This window comes from Trachurus trachurus (assembly GCF_905171665.1).
Source record: "Trachurus trachurus genome assembly, chromosome: 10".
Taxonomy (NCBI): domain Eukaryota; kingdom Metazoa; phylum Chordata; class Actinopteri; order Carangiformes; family Carangidae; genus Trachurus; species Trachurus trachurus.
Genome location: NC_139894.1, coordinates 8,389,903 through 8,412,995, shown reverse-complemented (window position 1 = coordinate 8,412,995; position 23,093 = coordinate 8,389,903). Strand labels below are relative to the sequence as shown.

Below are 23,093 nucleotides of genomic sequence, written 5' to 3'. Positions count from 1 at the left end.
AAACAATCCTCACTGCAACACAGCAAGCAGGTGGAGCAAAAGGAAGTTTTTTTTTTTGTCGATGTTGACGTGTTGCTTTTATAAACGGTATATACAGTGTATAATAATGAGGATGACTGAGTGCGTTCGGTATTAGTGACGCTTTCTCCTCCTCCCTGATGAGATTTAGCTGAGTAAAAAGGAGAGGGACAGGATCCAAATCCCATTCTCCGCGGTCGTGGCACGTGCACCGAGTCCTGGACAGGATAGAGAGAGAGAGAGAGATTCCTCCACCTTCATGTATAGATTACCTCCACTGTTCCAGCCGGATTAGCAGATTGTAAACCCGGTGTCGCTACAGGATTGAATTGTTCACAGACAAGACCCCCATCCCACTTCTTCTTCTTCTTCGTCACTGTTGAACAAACAAAACAAAACAAAAAAAGAATGAAAAAAAGAAAGAAAAAAATGTGGGAGAGCTCAGCTTTGAATAACAGGCAATTATAAGATGCGTTCACTGTGGTTTGGACCTAATCATAAACATGACAGTTCTTTTTTTCTTCTTCTTTTTCTCAAGCTCTTCTTGCCTCTACAAGGAAATATAATCCAGAAAAATCATATTCATAAAGGAGGTGATATGAGGTGTAATGTGGAGACACACACCGTAATTGTAAATGAGATTTTTTTCAAAACTAAATGTTATTCTCCACCCCCAAACACACCATGACAGTGGTGGAAAAAATCGTGGAAATGGTGGAAGGGAAAGAAAAACACACACAAACACAAACACACACACATACACATACAAACACGAGCTTCAATGAGGGCCTCTCCATGAAATGCTGAAGCCAAGGCAGCATTTACACCATGAAAACGTTTCAAATAATAAAATATAAACACTGACACTTTACATATGAAATATTCCTGCACTTTCTTTCTTTCTTCCCCCCCCGTCCCCCAATATTTTCCCTCTGCAACATTTTGTCAGGTATAGCATACAGAGGTTATCATTATAATTATTTTCTCTTCTCTCTGGTGGAGCACCTCCAGTGTAAAAGCCCAGCCTGTCTCAGCTCTGGCTGTTTGTAGTGCAGCAAGCCGAGGCAGCAGCGCTCTCTTTGGGATTTAGCCTTTCAAAAGTCCTCGTCAGATTTTTTTTGCAGCGCAGACGTACTTCTGCTGCTGCTGCTGCTCGCCGCCCCCACATCTCTGCTCCTCTCCCCCACCACCACCACCACCACCACCATCCCTCTAACCACCACCAACCCCCCCATCGCTTCCCCCCACCACCTCCTCCTCCCCCTACATCAACCTCCTTCCCCTCTCCTCTCTCTCTGCTCACTCTGCTGCAGATGTTTTGGATATGTTTTCTTAGTGAGGAAGCTGCGCCAACTGCCAAGTGCCGACAAAAATGCCCCTCGGTCGTCTCCTGCAGTGGCTGGTGAGGCGGCGGCGATGGTGGAAGTGGTGGTGCTGGGCCCGGCCAATGGCTGGTGGTGAGGGGCGAGACGTTATAGCGTGAATGGCGGCCAACATTCCTCAGACAGAGAGAGGTCATGCAGAGGTTAGCCCCAATGGCTGCCAATGTCCAACATAGCAAAGATCTTTAATTGCCCCCCCCCAACCTGCGAGCAGTGGTGGGCAAAAGTCAGGAGGAGAATCTTTCTTCACGGGCTCGTCGCTGTGTTCGTGGGTTACTAAAATTGCCCCAACAGTTGTGTCAAATATTCACTGAAAGGATTTGAGGTTCAGTTTGGCCCATTAGCTTCGCTCTGTCACATGGCATCACAACGATGGAGGGGCAAAAGTTTTTACTACTACCAAGAAAAAAATAAAAAAGAGACAAAATGTGGTGTCCAAGTAAGAGGGGGTTTCACCTCCGTCCACAACAGCAAAGTGTTGATTGTTCAGTGACAATGTTGATTATCCACTTGTGAAGCAGATACAGTTTGGAAACTGTTCAAAACTATCAGAAAGTCATAAATTGACTCTGATGGGGACTCGTAGAAACACCGGGGTGCAGCATCGCATCGAGTGTTCACACAGTTTAAAAACTGTTTTCTTGGATTGAGCAGCAGCAGAGTAGATGAGATCCTGGTCAGCGAGGGTTTTTCTTTCTTTCTTTTTTTCTATTTTTTGCTTACTGGCATCAAAATAGTGTTGACAGCTTCATCATCAGCTGCTGCTTCATCAGTGTTTATGCATTCATCAACAGTTCCTTATTCAGAAACCAATCACTATTGAGCGTCTGGAGCTGCAAATAACCATAAAAAAAAGTGCCGATAGTTTTTATGTATTGACTTCAGCAGCTGCTCAGATTCACTTCAACTTGTCTGCACCAAAGTTGTTCTCATGCGTCGCTTAAACAAACTATTTTGTCCAAAACTGACTCAATTCGTCGTTAAAACCAATCACCATCTGGTGTCTGACTAACTGATCATAAATAGAAAGTAACAAATTAAGAAGCACTAGTTCAGCAGTTTGAGCAGACTCAGATGTAAAAATAAATAAATAAATACAAAATAAAAAAGTTGAATTGGAGGTTTTGCATCTTTCTGTTTTAGTCAGTCAAGTTGTTGGAGAGTCTTGAGCGTGCAGCACTTTAACATGCAGGTACAGAGAGACTGTTTACAGTGTGGGGGAGGTGAACAGGCAATTAGAGTCTATCATCTCAGCTGATAACAACCTGGATTCACAGTATTTTATTCAGTAGTTAAATATCTCCTGCTTTTCTTTTCTTTTTCTTTAAGGAAACATCTGTATTTCATACATGAGCCAAAAAACATTAACATTTTCCGTATTAAAAACCTGCATGTAACATCTGCACCCTTCACTCAGCCAACACTCTTATATGTATCAGTTAATAAACATCTGTATCAACCCTATCACCACTACTGGTAACATCTGTATCTGTGCTTCCTGGCTCAGTGTAAGCTCACATGTTTTGGTTTATCAAGCATGTACCATATTTTCCTGGATCAATAAACATCTGTATCGTATTGAAACTATCGATAAGGGTACGTGCGATATCTCGTTTTATCACTAGTCGTCTGCGGCACGTCTTTAACCAACAACCATTTTTCTGTGGAGGACGAGGCTGATGGGAGACCAAACTTGATGTTCAGGAGAGAAAGAAAGAAAAATAGCTGGCTGTGCTGCTACCATCCCCCATCTCGTAGGCATGGCAGCAGCAGCCTCGCACACATGCGCCTGCACACACACACACACACACACACACGCACACACACACACGCTTACTCATGGACACACATACACACAAATACACATGCATACAAAGCACACATACATAAACGCACGCACACTCTCTCTCTCTCACACACACACACACACACACACACACACACACACACACACACACACACACACACACACACACACACACACACACACACACACACACACACACACACACACAGCCCATCTCTCTGTGCTACCTGATGTGAGGCAGAGAGAATATTCCAGAAACCAAACACAATGAATGTTCCTCTGCTATTCATACAAAACAGAAAATCACGCAGCGATGGTCCTAATTTAAATTAAATCCACGCATGTATTTAAAGCTGCTCTATTTAGTCTCAAGGATCAAATTTAAATAGAAGCCAAATAGAATTTTAAAAAAAAGAGAAAGAAATGAGTGGAGGAGAGGGAGGACGAGGCGGGTGGTGGTGGTGGTGGGGTGGGGGGGAGAGATGGGGGATAACTTTATGGTATAGTTTTCAGTGCTGAATAAGTAAAGTGTGCGTTTGTTTAAGCGGTGGACTGGTGATCTGTGCACCTTTACATTATCTATACGACACACGGATTCATTTCAGTTGCACAAGATTATTTCTTGGGGAATCTGATGGGATTTTTTCTTTCTTTCTTTTAAATTTATTTCAAAGATGTTTGAACATTTATTCGTGGAGATACGGTTTCTTATCGATATCACAGAGCGGCTGTAATGAGGGCTGTGAGGCAGATTGAGTGAGGATTGTCAATGTTGCTTTGTTTCACCAGTGTGTTTAAGGTGGAGCCAGGTCTGCTGCTGCTGCTGCTGCTGCTGCTGGAGACTGCACTAGTCTGTTAAAGTGATTAAATCCACTGCATTTTATTTTACTCTTAATGAGATTCTGACTGTGTTTTGATGGTTTATATTCGTTGTACGCCGTCAGGATTGAAGCACAATCCAGCTTCCTGCGTTTAAAATACAGACTTATAGAAACCGGTGCTGTGTTCTGTGTCCTGCTGTTGAATGTTTGTGTACATCATCAGACATCTCTGTATTGACAAGAGTAGAACGGGCGTGTGTGTGTGCTGCTGAATTATGATGAGCTTCCGAGACAAAATAAATGCAAATTTTCAATCTACTATGCAAACTCTGCAATTATGTAGACCACACACAGTAATATAAATCTACAAAGCTCCAAAATCACTGATTTGGCCTTTAAAAAAAACATTTCTACAGCTATTACTTTAAGTATTACTGCTTCTACAGATATTCACGGTGGCACAAGTTACAAAACAACCCTCTTTACTGCTGTTGTTTCTCTTAATGTTACTGCAGTGCACCTCCTAAAACCTTCAGCTCATGAACGTCACCAGAGTAAAACACTGTAACCACTACTTACTTGGTTTTTTACTACTATTCCCACTCTGCTCCAACAGGCTTATTTACTGTTTCCTCTGCTGCTGCTAACACAGCCCATATCAATATTGTTATGATAATTACTGTTACTACTGTTACGTCTATTGCTGAGAGCCAGGAATACATGATGGGTTTATGAATACATCAGGACATTTTACAACTATGTGTTTTCGGGGCTCCGTGTACAAATCTCCCACCTGGGTACAGTTTGTACTTTCTCCCACTGAGTGTGTGTGGGTTCCCTCCAGGTGCTCTGGATCCCTCCCACAGTCCACACACATGCAGGGCAGGTGAACTCCAACACGTTCAATAGTCTCAGAAAACTGCATGGTCACCGGGCCTGCATGCATTTACAGTATATAAATTATGTCATTTAAGCATTTAAAAACATTATACTTGTATGTAATAAATGGTTAATGATGTAGATGTCTGCAGATCTAAGTGTTTATTAATGTTTTCTATAAGTATGTAGTAAAACACAGCTGTAATAACATTTACACATGTGACTCATAGTGTGTTACAGTATACACCATTTATAATCTAAGTTCTTTTAGATATAAGGAACTAAATATATGATTATGTACTTTTGTAGTGTATTACAAGAAATAAGTTACATTAACTTGAGCTCTGTAATGTCAGTATGTGCTCTGCTATACTTTATATTACATGAGCTGTAGTACATATGATCAGTAGTTTTACTTAATTATACAAAACATATGATCAACTTTCTACTATATGTTTCCACAGCTATAATGCGGCTTACAAGTTCAATCAAATTACGAGCAATTGAAGACGTTTTTGTACAGTACTTGCATATTTACTCTATGTAGATATTGACTTTTATGACTTTTAATTAAGTACTTGTTTTTATTATTTATCATCATTAAATAAAAATGTTGCAATACTGCATGACTATGTGCACATATTGCTTTTAATGAAGCTACACTATATCAGGTTATTCTAAGTTAGGGTTTGGTTTACATGATACACTCTGGTTGTAAACTGCAGATTCTTCCTCAGCAGGTTGTTTTTTTGTCATTTTTTTGGAGATGTACTGACATTGTCCTGAGGTCGAGTGTCATCATCATCCTTCAGACTTTGCTAACTCTAACTCTCTACAACCAACTGGAAACACACGTTATGATTCACTGCTTAATCTTTTCCTGCTGGTTACCGTGCCAGGTTCAGAATGTCCTTGTACCATCTACAACTCCCCACAATGCTTTTTTTTTTCCTTTTTTCAGGCTTTGTGTAATCGGCATTATCCCAAAGACGATCAATAGTGCTTTAAAATTACAGCGCAGGACTGGGCGCTATCTCCAGGGCTGCTGATTATTGGACTTTGCATAGTGTTGGGCTGGTTTTTCTGGGCTCTGGTCTTACCAGCAGTTAGGTGCAACATGGGAATGGATATCTGTTTGAACAGAGGCCCAAAAAGCTCCTGGCAACTTCAATCCGAATCAATGCTCAGACCAGGGCACCACATAAATTGTTTCCCCTAAAAAGAAAAAAAAGGAGCCATTCCTTCTTATTTTTTGAGTTTTCTGACTTCAATCACCTCACATAGTTTTCCCCCAAAACAGAAACCAGCCCAAAAAATATATATAGAGACAACGAGTGAGCTTTGTCTTTCTTTTTCTTTTTTTTGTGACTATGAGACGCATGGGTGGTCCAGTCAAGTCAATTTATTTATTATTTATTTATACAGCGCCCCAGTTCATAACAGCAGCTATCTCAAGGCACTTTTCATATAGCAGCACTAACTAGGGGATGGGTTGAGGCAAACTAGCCCAAAGTATAAGTTTTATATTTATTTATATAAAAAGCTAAGATATAAATCCTATACTACTACAGTATTAGATGTGGAGAGGGCATCTTCCTGCAGGAGCCAAATTGGAAGATGGTTCCACAGGAGAGGATCCTGACAGCTGAATGCTCAGCCTCTCATGCTGCTCGTATGGACTCTATAGAGCCACAAGTAAGCCGACGTTCTGCTGTGGTAATAGGGCTCTGCTATATGAGCTCTTGAAGACGTGACGGCGCCTGACCATTAAGGGCTTTGTAGTGTAGGTGAGGAGGTGGATTTTAAATATCACAACTACGGAGTGAGTGAAGAGAAGTGAACATATCGGAGTAGTCTGGAGTCTTTAGAGACTTGTCGGGACAGTGTGATATTAAGGAATTGCAATAATCCAGCCGAGAGGTATACACACAGACTAGCTTTTCTGAGTCGTTCAGAGGAAGAATGTGACTGACTGACTTTTGCATTGTTACATATGTGAAAAGAGGCAGTCCTTGAAGTTAGTTTGAGGACACACTGATTGAAGATAACTGAAAAGATTCCTTACAGTGGCGCTGAAAGCCAAGGCAACGCCGTCTTAGATAATGTGTCTCTGAGGTGTTTTTGGCCGAGTGTAATAACTTCAGCTTTGTTTGAATCTAATAGCAGAGAATTGCAAGTTATCCAGGTCTTTATGTCCTTCAGAGACGCTTGACATTTAGTTAACTGATTGGTTTCATCATGGGTGAGGCTTCACTGATAAATATAATTGAGTATCATCCACATAACAATGAAAGTTTATGGAGTGGTTCCTAATAATAGTGGAAGGAGGGATATATAAATTGAATAGAAGTGGTCCGAGCACAGAGCCCTGAGGAACTCCGCGACTAACTTTTGTTTGCATTGTTAACATGAACAAATTTAACTTTGTCTGATAAAAAATAAAGACTTAAACCAGCTTAGCACAGCAGTTTTAATGCTATTTAAACATCCCAGTCTCTGTAATAGGATGTGATGGTCGATGGTGTCAAACGCAGCACTTAGATCTAACAAGACAAGTACAGAGACAAGTCCTTTGTCCAATGCAATTAGAAGGTCATTTGTAACTGTCACTAATGGCGTCTCTTTGCTATGATGCACTCTGAATCCTGACTGGAAAATCCTTCAAATACACTATTGTTCTGCAGAAAGTCGCACGACTGATTGGCGACTGATTAAGGGTGAGGAAGGGTGTTCGCTAATGAGCTTTACAGAGCAGGTACAGACAGCCGCTATAAAATGAGAGGAAACAGACCTCCCACCAAATATGAATACCAGAAAGATGCAAATGTACTCAACTGTGAATTTATTATTCTGAATATGTTCAGAAACAAAAGGCTCTGGAAAACAGAGGGAGTGAAAGTGAACTGCTCCCCTCCGTTCCTCACTGCCTAAAAAAAAAAAAAAAAAAAAAGATAAATAAAAAAAAGAAATAAATAAAGGAGACGGGGAGAAAGAGAGAATGGGAGAGCGAGAGAAAGAGAGAGAGAGAGAGAGATGGAGAGGGAGGGGTTTAAAAAAAGAGGCAGAGAGAGCGAGCAAGAGAGAGAGAGAGAGAGGAAAAATCCTGGGCCCTGTTTCTTCTATTTTTTCTCTCTCTCTCTCTTTTTTTAAGCAATGGCATCCTGTGTTCTTGGATGTGTCGTTGCCATGGCAACTGTAACTTGGTGACCTCGTTATTTCTGCCTAATCCCGCACTGAAATTATGGTTGCTCCACCCTTTTGCCTGGCTGCCCTGATAACATAATCATTGCAAATGAGGCAGGGGAATGGAGAAGAAGAAGAAGAGGAAGAAGAAGAGGAAGAAGAAGAAGAAGAAGAAGAAGAGGAGGATGAGGAGGAAGAGGAAGAAGAGGGAAAAAAACACATTTGACACAGGTTTTTTTTTTTTTTTCCCTTAAAACCAGATCACCACAGGCTGCTGTAATGTATCACATACAGTACGTTCACTGGGCAATGTTTACTGCTGCTCTCAGTGTTTTGCCGTATTCCTACTGTATACAACAACTGATGACGGGGGGGCAGCAGCATAATTAAAATAAGCACTTAGCAATAATCAGCAGTGAGTGGTTGATAAACTGTATTGATTTCAGATCAGTCATGAGTTTATTACAGTGTGATCGGTGCCAAGTCAACACAGCGGCTGCCACTCAGCCAAAGTTTGGAGACTGTATCCTGTAAATGAGGCGCAGATAAAAAACTAAATCTACTGTACAACACACTTGCACTCACTGATAACATGCACACAGCAGCACATAAACACCTGAATTATTGATTTCAGTGTTTGATTAGATTTACTTATTGGCTGGGGCATGAGGAGCACTCTGAAAAATTGATGGATTTTTTGAGATAAACATGCAAACTAATAAGAAATCCTCAGTCATGCCTATTCAATAATTCACTGAATTTACATATTATTATTGGCATATCTCATTACTCTGGACCAAGACACACTTAAATATTCCAAAATTTTATTAGTTGGGTATTCTGTTGCATAAATTAACATGAATAATGAAGGATGAGAGCTCCTTTAAAGTCGCGATTCAAAGAAACCCCTCATTTAGGAACATAAGAGAGAAATGCCTTTGTGTGGTCAAATAGGCCACAGGATCCTTAACAACCCAACTGTTTACATGCACTGTATTTACTGCGACTGCCACTGAAAACACCCTCAACACACACAATCTAACGTGGAGTAGGCTTGTTGTTGTGCTGCATTGTTCCCATGATCTGAGTGAGTGATGGTTTTTGATAAAGAAGTGAAGATGTTTCCTTTCATGTTATGTTACCAATCCACCATGAGTCGAATATGAACAGAACTGGAGGACACTTTTATTGGATATATTAGATTTTAACAATGTTGTTCCTAAATTAGAATTTTAATTGTATTATTATGATAAAAATACTGGCTCTTTGTTTTTAAATAATGAAATATATTTTTATTGTGTTATTTTTTTTAATGGGAGTTTATAAAAACTGTTGAGTAGCAGGTCAAACCACTTTGAAATTGTGACAATTCAAGCTGTGGCATCGTCAAATATATTTTTACAAGTTGAAAGACATGTTAATGAGATATTTAAAACTCTAAAGCTATTGATACTGTGAATGCCTGACTGGTGCAAGATTTAAATCAAAAACTGAATGTATATACAGTATATTGTTCTGGGTGCTTGTATTGATCTTATAGAAACCAGTACAGTCTCACTGATCGATGGTTTATTGTTATGCTGATGTGGTGGCCACTTGTGGTGTGCTGCTTGTGAGATGTTTATGTTTTCTCCTGTCAGGTTGTATCATGTCGTGTCGTATTGTGTCCTGTTGCGTCATACCATGTCGTATCGTTTCATATTCCATCGTGTTGTGTCATGTAGCATCTGACTTATGAGCGTTATTTATTCAAAAAATTTAAAAAACTAGATGTGAGATCTTAGGGTTTCACATAATTGGAGTGGAAACAATGAGAGACAGACTGGCATAATATTGTCTTTAGTCCTTCTATAGCATTTAATTATAATAAAATAAGTAGTAGTAGAAGAGTAGTATCAGACTTTTCCTGGGCAACACAGATTTCACAACCCTACACTGGATCATTAAACGATTTTCCTAACATGTGAACTTGAACAGGTTTACATGAATGAACTGATGAGAAGTCTGAATATTAAATGTAAATATCTGTATTTACATCTAGAGGAGCTCTAACCTTAATTAAAGGTGGACCTTTCTCTGATTACATTCTCAATAATATAGCTGAGGTTTAACAATAGGCTACAATTCAGCCTCTGTTTTCTGTTCTTCCACTCCCAGATGGATAAAGACCAGTTGATTTGAAAGCTCTTAACTCAAGGGCTTCACTGATCATAATTTCAATGTACATGTAAATATTGCATCTTAAGCTTATGAGTGGTCCAAACTGAGGTGGAGATACAGCACCATTTCTATCTATAAAACAGTATATGTATATCTTTGCAGAGGTTTACCAGACAGATGTTATGCTGTGGAAATCCTCATCTCTCTCTCTCTCTGTGTGACCTGATACAGTGTGTTAAATAGTTAATGTGAAAAACATCTGTATGATTTTCACATCATCTTTTGTCAGAACAAAGTGAACCTGCCTTCCTAATCCTCATCCTCATCGCATCAAATGCAGTAAAAACCACGCCGTGTGGCCGCGGCAACCGCCATGTCAGCTCAACCTGAACCTGCAAAAATTAAGTTCCTCCTCGTCTGTATCTGGAGATAATAACTCTCACAAGATGCTGTGAATAATTATCTGTGAGGTGCAGCCCTCACTCCACACAGCATTCACCATGTCATCATGGGATCTGTTAACTGTGTTTTCCAGCATTTTCTTTACAGTTAGATGCAGTAAACTCAAAAATTGGCTTGTTTTTTGTAGAGTCTATTGCAGTGTCTTACATCAGTGTCAGGTCACACACCACTGATCTGTTTTAGTAAGAGATGGGTCAGAGATGTAGAAAAACAGGGGTTCAGAAATCTACAGGTTTTTATCCAAATAATGAGATTTCAATGGAAATAAAATGTTTTTAACTGTTGTCACTATAATAAATGCTTTTGTATCTCACAATAAATCCATATTATTCATGTCCGTGAAGGTTCTCAGTCATCCAGGTCATCTTATTCTTGTGGAGTTTTAGTAAAAAAGCAAGTGGACTTCTTCTCTTCTCATATTATTCATGCATATCCACAACTGTTGGTTAGCTGATAGTTGTATCGGTATGTCAATCAGTTGCCTCTCCACGAATAGACTAAAATTAAACTGTGTGGTCTCTGTGTAGCGCCACCATGAGGTTGACATCTGTGTTGTTTTTTTTGTCTTTTTTTTTTTTTGAGATGGACCTCCACGATATTTGATCCAGACATTTACGACTCTCTGAGACTTTGATGATTTTTAAACTTTGATGTGAAATACTTAAAAATATCGACTCATTCTACTCTGTCGTCTGAGTTTACTAAGATGTTTATGATGACCCCCCCCCCCCCCCCACACACACACACACACACACACCTCCCACCCCTCCATCACCTTCCAACACCCCCACCCTCCCCCCATCTTTTACTGAACTTAGACCCAGGACGTAAATGAGAAACAGATGTGTAGGAGGGTGCATATGTGTGTGTGTGTGTGTGAATATGGGGGGATGGAGGGAGAGGAGGAGGAGGGGAGGGGGGCAGTAAGGAGACTTTATTTCCACAAAGACCTTTAAGGCTTAAAAGAACCAGAAAATCTCCAAACTCGGGTCTTTTTTGGACGTGGTTCCCTGAGCGAGGCGCCGTCCTGGGCAGTCAACAGGGGGAAAAAAAAAAACAGAGACAGAGAGACAGACGGCCTCGTGGACAGATGTGTGTACAGTCAGACTGAGAGAGAAGTGTGTGTGTGTGTGTGTGTGTGTGTGTGTGTGTGTGTGTGTGTGTGTGTGCATAATCCGCCCTTAGAGAGAGGACCACACAACTCCCAAGAGGCTTATCTTGGTCAGATCCTGTTGCTTGTATGGAAACTCTCAATTCGGTCACATCGTTTGTCCAGAGTACGACACAACAACATATTCACACACACACAAATACACACACTCCCCCCCCCCCCCCCCCCCCCCACCACCACCACTGACCTGGATTTGACTGGCTGCTGCCTGCGGTGTCCGCCCACATCTACTTTGACGGACCCACAGGCCGCTGGATGTTTTAGCTGAGAGGGAAAAATAAGTGTATATATATTATTTTTTTATACGTATTATTCAATAGAGATGGAAACACTGTTATTATAAGCAGAGGCATTTATGAAAACAGAGTAAATGCAGAACTAACAGTATGGTGAGTATGGTAAAACAATTGGTACCATTAGAAACCACATTACAGCAGCAGCAGCAGTGAGAGTAGACACAGTAATGAGAGTAGCGGCAGTAATGGTAATAGACTATTATTATAACTACAGCCCCAGTGGTGATGTCATTAGCCCTATTAGCAACAGTATCATGAGCACAGTGAGAGTTGATTCTTCTGTGAGTTACAATGTAAGAATAAAGTTGTCAATATGGACAAAAATTATCTCACCTAAACGCCCATGTTGGATCTTATTGTCTGTTCTGAAGCTTTCAGCTGCTTCACGCCATGCCCTTCCTCATCAACAGACAGAGGTCACTTAATGTCCTGGACCTGTAGATGATGAAAAAAAGAAATCTCCATCTGAGCACCATTAGTATTTATGATCCATGGTGACTGATTGATATTTAATATAAGTACTTCCCTCAATATAAACAGTGAATTTTCCTTTGGGGATTAATAAAGTAATTTGTATCTTATCGTCACGTATTGTATCATAAAAACAGTTAAGTCCAAATGTACAAATTTTAACAGTTGGGTTAAAAAATAACCCAATTATAACCCAACTGCTGGTTCAAATAAGGACAAACCCCTTTTTTGGGGTTATTTTAACCCAACAGGTTGGGTTATTCTTTTTGACCCAACTTTTGGGTTGAATATTCAACCCAAGAGTTGGGTTATGCTAACTACAACATTGAGTTATTTTTACACCCTTAACCCAATGAATGGGTTACTCACTGAAAAATAACCCAATTACTTGAACAACCCAGGAATTGGGTTATTCAATTCATAGCCTATAACCCTGAAAATGTGTTACACTCTGGAAAAATAACCCAAAAATTTAACCCAACACCAATAACTCAGAAATTGGGTTACAGAGATAACCCAACATTTTTTAGTGCGTATGAGATGATGGTGGAACATTTTAGACCTCACTGTTTTGTAATTAAATAGATGTTAATATAATGTTTTATTGTCCAGTTTTAACCTACAAACCTAGATTTGTCTTTTCACCGCACATGACCAGAGCTGTGCTGACGGTTAGTTCAGTGTGTAACAGCAGGACTGATGGAAACGTTAAGTATGGTAGATTGGTAACAGTAGTGGTGACCATAAAAATACTCCAAGCTCTACATTCAAATAAAGCTACAGAGGCACTAACAGCCACATTTAGATATGTTAATATCACGATTAGCAATGGTTAGATGTACCTATCAATCATACAGTATGTAAATTTCTACCTGATAAATGCTGATTAACTTCTCTGCTTTGATGTCTCATAAATGCATATTTTTGCATATAATGAGAATTCTGCGTTTTTTTCCAGATAAGAAAAAATAATGGGGATGAAATGCTTATTTTTCTTCCAGTTAGTGTTTTATTTATTTATTTATCTATTTATTTTTGCTGAACATGGGTTAGAAAACATGCAGAGAGCCCAAAGGCTTAAACAAAAAAAAAAAAAAAAAAACATTCCCAGTGAATAAATAACCTTTTAAACTGTAAAAAGTTGGAAAGAGAGAAAACATAAATCTATATGTTGCTGATGTTTCACTGTGTGGTAACAACAATACACATGTTTGTGTGTAACGATGGGCGTGTGTGTGCGTGTGTGTGTGTTGGCAGCAGCGTCTCAGGAGAGATAGAGTCGACATCAAAAGGTCGTTTCCTTCCTCTACATACATTGGACACGTCATTAAACATGACATTATCACATGTAAACCAGAGGCTCACCTGTTTTAGTTATACCTTCCCTTCCTCTAACACCTCCACATCCCACCCCCACCTCAACCTCCGCCTACACCCGCTCCTCCCCCCTCCTCATCACAAACGCGTGCTGATCCCCAATTTGGAAACAAATGCTCCTCCTGCTTTTTAATTGTGTAAAAAAACAAAACAAAAACCGAAACAACCAGGAACAAAAAACCTGTGAGATATTTCTGGTCCCTGAAGTGACAGATGTGATTAGGTGAGAGACACGTGACGCCGGCCCCGACTCGGCCCCCCCAGCCCCAGCTACCGGACTAATAACAGGGCTTTTACCTTTAATGGCCGCCTGACCTCAGAGCTTTTAACTTGCTGGTACAGTTTGGCCACCGGCATTTACCTTGTATTTACATTTTGGGCGTTTATCCAGAGACCGAAACAAGAAAGTTGCATTAGTAGATTCATCATCGTTACCGAGCAGCGGGGGGGTCAGAGTTCAGAGACGCAGCATCAGTTATATCAAACACACTCGAGCTGCTGCCAACACGTCGGACAAAGAAATGCTCATTTTGTAATAAGAGATGAGGAGGAAAACTCAGTTGGCCCCCGGGGCCCGGACTCCAGGCCTGCTCCTCCCCCCACCCCTCACCCCGCCTCCCATCAGGTCAGGAGGGAGGGTGAGGAAAAAAGTTACTAAACACTGTTCATTACTCCTTCAATACATTGATTAATTGTTTAGGAAACTGATCTAATCACAGGTAGTTTTACCTCTGGTGGGTGTTTCTGTAGTATCCTGGGAGTGTGAGGGAAGAAAATAAACTGACTAACTAACAGGATTAAGACCTGGTGTGAGGCCGATCGTTAGTGCGTCTACTGTCTCAATAGAAACCCAAGGGGGCGTGTCTATTGTGACATCAAACAAAAGTGGAAACTGAGATCTAAAATAAATGAATACACATATTGTAATAAGAGTTATGAGAGCAGCCTGAAGACAACTCACTGTGTCTTTTATGAAACAAGATAATGTAATGTACATGTTTTATATAATCAACAGCATTAAATGAAATACGGTTTAAAATAATTCATATTAAAACATCTTCAAAGCTTTAGATCCACTATTTTAAGTCATAAAATGTCTGAACTCTCCCATTTTAAGTTTCCAGTTGCAATGAAACATCTTCAATTTTCTTGTTTTGACCAAAACAACAATTCAAGACCCAAATATATTAAACTGGAAACAGTATAAAACAGAGAAAAGCAGCAAATCCTTGTATTTGAGAAACGGGATTCAATTCAATGAATTTTTCAATGATTTTTTCTTTTCTTTTTCCTGAGGAAACATTTCGTGTCAGTCTTACAACTGATTAATTGACTTTTCTTTTCAGCTCCACATCCATTATAACGAACATGCTCAAGGTAGAGCCAGAGAGTTACTGTGATACAAAACAACCACGTTGAGATGATGTCGCCGAGACGTTTGTGTGGCAGCTCTGTGTCACAGGAGGAGACCGGGTTGTTCGTTATTGCAGGGTTGATCGCCTGATGTCGGCGACCTGCGTCCTTGAGCAATAACGCTTCAACCCCAAAACAGCCCCCCAGTGCCACACACACACATACACACACACACATACGACAGCTCTGTCTCACGTGTTGATTAAGAGCAGCAGAGATCTGATAGAAAACGTTGCATGATGCTGTAACACAACGACCATATGCAGAACAAAAGGCCAGAAACAGCAGGCTGGCTTAAAGATACTGCCACTCTTACTGTTACATGACATTTATGTTGCAGGTGTAAACACGACAAATGGGACAACACCACTCTCAGTCAGCGTGCGCTATAGTTTGAAGCTGCACATTGAATCTCATCAGGACGAACAGAGAAGCAGATTCTGCATCTCACTGCTCTTTACAGACGGTCGGTCTCACACTGTCTCTCTGAGTGGACACACAATTATGTCAGAAAATATGCAGGTGTCATTGACAGAAGCTGCTGCTGCTGTGTGTGTGTGTGTATATATGTTGAGGAAAACAGTAAAAATATATAGTCAAAGTTTGACAGAAACCCTGGCGCCGCTGTCAGCCTGTCGTTACTGAGAGACTGATGTTCCTGACAGGCCCCAGAAAACATGTTCCCACCAAAAACTTCAATGTAATCGCAAAATCAAAACACTCACAAGACACCGAAGCCTCTGTTTTTTCCTGCCTGTGTGTGTGTGTGATCTTCTTTTTTTTTTGTATTCTCTCTGTCAAAGCTTTTGTCAAAATCCTCACTTTTTATTTATTTATTTATTTTTGCATTTTTCCACGCAGTTTTTCCATTTCTGATGAGTAATATCAGAGACTTCATTATTGTGTGCATTGAAAAGATATCTGGAGCAGATCTTCATCAGCCCATCATTTATTCATTGACATGGATTTTTCAAGCAGTGGCTCACCTCTCACCGAGCAGATGTTGAGAACCGTCTCCAGCTGCCTTGATCTTAAGAGACACTGGACCTGATGTTGCCTATTTGAAAAATAAATTCTCTGTACACGTCGACCCTGCGCTGTGAATTACTGGCTTGAGGGGCATTTAATTAAATCAAAAACTTATCACTCAAATTTTAATTATGCTGCCAATGTCTCCCAGGTTCACTTATGACTTAGTGCCATCTAGAGGCCGAGCCGGCTACAGGCACCAAACACTGCAGCAGCTACTACAGGAGAGTCTGACATTAGTCTTCATTACGCACAGTACAGCTTGTTATGGCTGTTTGAATACACTGGATGATTCTGAATTTCTTTAACTCAAAGCGGCCGGTGATTAAAATGACAAATGCAGCACATTAATGGACACATGAACTTCATTTTCTTCATTTTCTGAATTCTGTTGCTCCTCTGTGAACCGATTAGTGGTTAAACATTTTACAAGTTCAGCAGCTGCTGTCGAGGTCGATGAGCGTGATTCTGCTGCAGCTTCTGCACTTAATAATGTGTTTTAGTTAAAAGTTGCTGCATGTGATTTGACTGTGCACAATAATGCACGTTAAGAGTTTGACGCTTGAAATCTCTTTGAACATTTATCTGCTCATAATGCAAAGTTCTTCTGCATTCACCTTGAAACGTGTTTGTATAAACAGGATTTTGTATCTATATTTTATGACAACTAAGCCTGGAGTCAATCAAGTTCACATAAACAAGTGTAATGTGAAATATTACAACCATTAGTGAACACATGTTTTTAAACAACATGTACTTGAATATTTGTAGATTATTTGATTGTGAATGCAATTAAAATAACTTTCGGGTGATAATAAATATCAGGAACATCATGTGTCATGACTCTAAGCTGTTGTTTTATTTGTATCAAAGTATAAAATGCATTAAACTTACTTTGTTAGGTTGTTTCCTCCTGTTCATGCACAGGGTTTTGTTTGCTCCTAGCTTGAATGTGTGCAGGTGAATATTTAAGCTACACGATGATATCTTTATTAAAGCTGTGGTTTCTTATGTGCAGCAAAATAAATGAATAAATAATAATAAAGTAAAAAGTAATTTGTTATGCAGGCAGACAAATCCAGTGAGTGTTGTACTTATTATATAATACTGTGTATTATTGTGGAGGCAGCCTGCAGCTGGAGTTAATACTCTTGTGCAGGTGAAAGAAGCTGATTTTACAAGCTTAATCAAATTATTTGTAAACTCTTCATAAGCAAAGTACAAAAGTGTTACATTATATAAAATATATATATTAGAGGCAACATTAGTAGTGATAATATTATGTTTCTAATTGCACATTGTGTCATTTTAAAGCCTGTTAAACTTGTAGGCTACTTTAAGTACTTTTAGTTTAATCTAGAGCAAAGACTCATATGGTTTTAGCTCTCAGCGGAAATATATGATGTTAAAGGAGGAATTGTCTGTAGAGAGATAAAAGATGTTGTTTAATGCCGACCACTCACTGACACTGTGAAGTGCTAATACACACACACTTTGTGCAGGAGAAACACATGAATCAGGCTCTTAATAACATCTTCATAAGACCTCATGGTCCTGTCCCTGAACTCCTCCTGTCTGATCCCGTTTCTCGTTTGTTGTTTTAGATCCTCAGTTAAAAAAACAGCCCCGGCTCTGAGAACAGGCAGTCAGGAAGCCGAGAGGCGGTTCCTGAGTTTTGGGTGACTTACTCTCACGCAACACATGTGGCGGCTGGTCCCTGGGAGGCAGAGGGGTCCTCCCCTGCAGGTCAGGTTACCCAGAGCAGCCAAGGGATAACCACTACCATCTGGCCTCACCTTCCATGTTCACTGCCGCTCCAGGTCTCAATGGCTTCCACATGGCGCCCCGCCATCTCAGACATAACCCCTACACAACACACAAACACACACAGATACACATTTATGAAACTGATGCACACACACAGAAATACACAAATATGTCTACGCAAGATCAAGCACATTCGCAGCATATGCACACATTCATGCACAATGTGAACAAATATGTAACAGCAACTATGAACAAAACACATTTTTTAAGCACTAAGATCACAGGATGATCCACAAAGGGGAGAAAAGAGAGCGAAAAAATAGGAAATGAACAATGACATTAATAAAAACAAGCACAAATCACAAAACACAAAGTAGCACGATCAAGAAAAAGAAGGAAAAAGTCGTTTCTTTAGTTGTTTTCTTAAAATAAATGCATGAAAACCATAAATACGTACATACACATCACACAAAAGAAAGCACACGCCCGCTACAAATGCACATTCATACACACACACCATGTGAACGACACAAAAACCCACATTAATTCACATAAGTAACACCACACAAAAGTGAAACCGCATGCACATACACACACACACACACACTCTCCCATGCCAATGCATACACACACATATGCACATCAGCTCACACAGCGGCACAGATTTGAATGAGGAGGGGAGTGAGGAGGGGGGTGGGGGGGGAGTGAGGGGCTTTAATCAGGAAATTCACCTCCAGGGGTTTCATGTAAGCAGGACTGGACGCTGCTCTTCTCCCTGCTTCACACAATGAATCACCGAGACAGCCTGTGCATGAAAGCCTCAATCCACTGTCAATAAAGCTAATGCTATCACAGGTTTCTTCTGTGCGCAATGTAATCTATTATATGGCTTTACATGCAGCATGTGGAGAAAATTCATAAACCAGTGCTCGAGATGAAAAACACCATCGGCAATTACACTGAATCAACATAAATAACAACACTGTAATATATTTATATTTCCGTATTAAATCTAAGTGTAGAGGTAAATGTACAGAGAAACAGAGAGCGCTTAAAGGGGAGAGGATGATGTATAAGAAGTCAGGAGCTGGTCTGACCTCACATTAGCGCCACTTTCTCCCTGTTTCATGCACAACTTGGTGGTTTGCAGACACCAAAACCCATGTTATAATGGTAAATGGTCTGTATTCATATAGCGCTTTTCCATCTGAATGATACCCAAAGCGCTTTACAGTACACATCACATTCACCCATTCACACACACATTCACACACTGATGGCGGAAGCTGCCATGCAAGGCGCGAACCACGACCCATCAGGTGGGTAAGGTGTCTTGCCCAAGGACACTACGGCAGCAACCGGGACAGAGCGGGATTCGAACCGCCAACCCTCTGATCATTGGACGACCCGCTCTACCACCTGAGCCACTGCCGCCCCGGATAATGATCCACTACAGACCATAACACCTCTGTGAGCCATGCTGTTTGCATGCAGAGCAGGTAAAGTAACCTACACGATTTATGTTTTTGATTGCTCTGAAGCCAATCGCTCACTTTTTACTGCACTTTTCATAAATTTGCACAGAGACATCATGTTGTTTGGACTTCCCATCGACACAAATGACTTTCTCGTGTGGTAAAATATGCTAACTGTCACTGCCAGTGTTACCACGACCCTGGTCTTGAAGCGAACAGTCAAAGAAATGACAAATTAGACAGGAAGTAGGTTGTGTGAGAATTCCAACAACTCTGTTTACAAACAAGTGAACAGAAACACTGCCCGTTCTTTATTTGATATTCTAATCATAATAAAAATAATTATAGGTTGAACAGTGAAATTCAAACATTTGCAACACTTGTGACAAGCTTAATTAAAAAATAAAAAGGTAGTAAAGGGGGAACAACAGGAGCCAGTTTCTCTAAGTACAACACAGTGTTGAGCTTCAGCACAGACTGACAGGAAATAACAAGCAGCAGGAGGAGGACGGTTAAATGGACGGGTGGATACAAGAAACCAGAAAACTGCAAGGTGCAGGATACGTTCAAGAGCAGCTGACCATCTCTGCACAGGTAAGAAAAAAAAAAGGAGATCATTAGGAAGAAGATAATGTAAACACCCTGGACATATAAAGACAGGTTGCAATTAGTAATAAAAAAAAACATGCAAAACACTTAATAATAATACCTACACACAATTAAGCATTAGTTACGCACTCAATCAAATACTTAATTCTGCGTACACTGATACTAATTAGTATGTGATTTATAATCAGTTATAAATATTTGACTCTGGATCAATAGGCTCATCTATAATGTGTTTAATTATTGTGTTTTCATACTTGTTAGTGGTTCTTAAGATCATTGATGAATGATGAATTGATACTAAACTATTGATTAATAGTGTGTTATAAAGTGTTAAGAAAAACAGACACATCACAGGTAATATGATATAACATTATTCTATCTATCTATCTATCTATCTATCTATCTATCTATCTATCTATCTATCTATCTATCTATCTATCTATCTATCTATCTATCTATCTATCTATCTATCTATCTATCTATCTATCTATCAGCTTATATCCGTCTGTGCCACTGCTGGAAATCATCATTAACATTACACGGTGGTGATTAGACACCAAGAAATACAGAAAAAGTATATTTTTGCTCTATTTACCAAGGTATTCATCACTGCAGGAGCTTTTTATATATATATCAGAGACGTCATGAGCAGAGATGAAGGGGAGGAGGAGGAGGAGGAGAGATGGTAAATATGTAACAAAGGTCATCAGGAGGATTAAAACCAGCAGGGACATCACCAGTTCATGATCAGCGCCTAAAAGACCACCAGGTTCACCACAAACACATTCCCCATGAGATTACCACAACACTGGGGAGGAGGGGGGGTTGAATGTTTACCATATCAAAGTATGTGATATAAAATCTAAATCAGATGTAATGTGATAGGGGATTTCATGCCTATTGGCCTCTGCCCTGCTCCATTATGTGCTCTTGCATGTTGACCTGACGTGACTCGATCTGCCTCTCGTTTAGCACCAGCGAATGAGACATCAGATATTTTTAAATCACATCCGTCATCCTGTGTTTAAACACTCAGCGGTCAGACTCCACACACAAACATGCACACACACACACACACACACACAGATAAGATGTGGAAAAAAAAAAAACGTATCGCTGCAGCTTTAAAGAGGAGGAGGAGGAGAACTACTACTACCCTGGATAAATTCTCTTTCGCACACCGCTGCACCTGTGACACACAAATAATTTGCTCCTCACAGGTTTACATTGCAGAAAACAATAGCATCTGTGGCGCTGGGTGACAACTTATCTGCCCCAGCGGAAACAGGAACAACATGCTCTGTCTCAGCGGTAATCTTTGATCAGTTAAAATGCTTTCTGTGATAAACATTGACTCGATCCCCATGGGCAATCACTCCATAGTGCTGGCATCATGGGAGGTAATGTATGCACAGACATGTTGAATTCGCCTCGGGCCCTCAAACACACACACACACACACAGACACATACGTGCACACCGAATACACACACAGTGAGATGAATTGCTACGCCACCTAGAATAAATACATATCAGCTACAGTGAGCTGGGGCGCTTTGCTCTTTCCTATTAATCCTCAGCATGGTGATTTATTGCAGTGTGCTTGTCAACAGCCATATAGTCCCCTGGAAGTGTGGCCAGCTGAGAGAAATGGTGGAGTTTAAGAGTAAAGCCCCCCCACCCACCAACCCCACCCTACCCTGTAGTCTATTTATGTGCATTCTGGTCCACGCTGGGGGTGAATATATGGGTTGGTTGAACAACAACAACATTTTTGTGCAAAGAGGAATGGCTCTGTAAAATAATCTATTCGTCATAATCCAACTCTCAAATTGATGTCTCCCCAGATGTCGCTGCTGCTGTAGAGATTTGCATTTGCCAAGGTGAAAGGCCTGGATGCTCAGCAATCAGTCCTATGCAGCAGATATAGAGTGAATAGTAAAAGGGCCCTTCTGTAAGTTATTTTTATACAGTGTGTGAATGTGTATGTGTGTATGCATGGAGCTGCTGCGTATTCAGCTCACCAGTGTTAACTCATCCGTTTGATTAATGCTACTTCCACTGAAAAACACTGGAGGTGCAGTGCAGCAGTGCAGGACTCTTATTCGATGGCTCCATCTAGTGGTGGACTAGTGAACTACAGTTGCACAATATTAAAACAGGTGGTGATGTGAGGTTGTGGTTGTCTGTCAAGAAAATTGACTGAAATTTACAAAATAAGTTTCAAATCAAACGACTGATCAATCAGAATTGCATCAGAAGACAAAGACCAATCAGCTCCAACAATGAAACCAGTCTGTTGTTTTAATGTTACAACTGATTGGTCTAGTTTTCTCAATCACAAAGAAACACACCAGTGAGCCACACTGCTGCACTGGGTGATACGTTCCTATTTCATTATATATTTCCCTCTTTCCTTTCCCTTTTTAAAATGAAATCTCTCACACAGACTTGTCCTGCTGTTAACACTATAACGCCAAATGTGTATTAATCTGTAGTTGAAAACAGTCCCTAACAAATGCACCATTTTTTGTTGTTGTTGCTTTGGGCCCATTTGAAACAATTTATCTTCTGTTTTTAACTTTTGTAATCTGTTGTTTTGTTTCTTTGACATGTGTTTTTCTCCTGTTCTCTTGACTGACCTTATTGAAAATGTGGGTTTGCACTGGATGGCTCCTTGAAAATTTAATAGAGGTTTGAATGAAATTATGTCTGAACTACAGTGTTCAGTTGTTTCTGGAACATTTTAACCCTTATTTTTCCTAAGATTGATG

At 40.3% G+C, this 23,093-nt stretch overlaps 1 long non-coding RNA gene across 1 annotated transcript in view; it reads right to left on the bottom strand.

Annotated features, from left to right (window-relative positions):
• Positions 1-12,649, bottom strand: part of LOC310993072 — a 13,740-nt gene extending 1,091 nt beyond the window's left edge. Inside the window, exons 1-3 of the long non-coding RNA XR_014595725.1 lie at positions 12,513-12,649; positions 12,071-12,147; positions 291-394 (exon numbers count right to left, since the gene is read on the bottom strand). This is a non-coding gene — a long non-coding RNA (uncharacterized lncRNA). The remainder of the gene's footprint in view (positions 1-290; positions 395-12,070; positions 12,148-12,512) is intronic.
• Between the last annotated feature and the right edge of the window lie 10,444 nt (positions 12,650-23,093).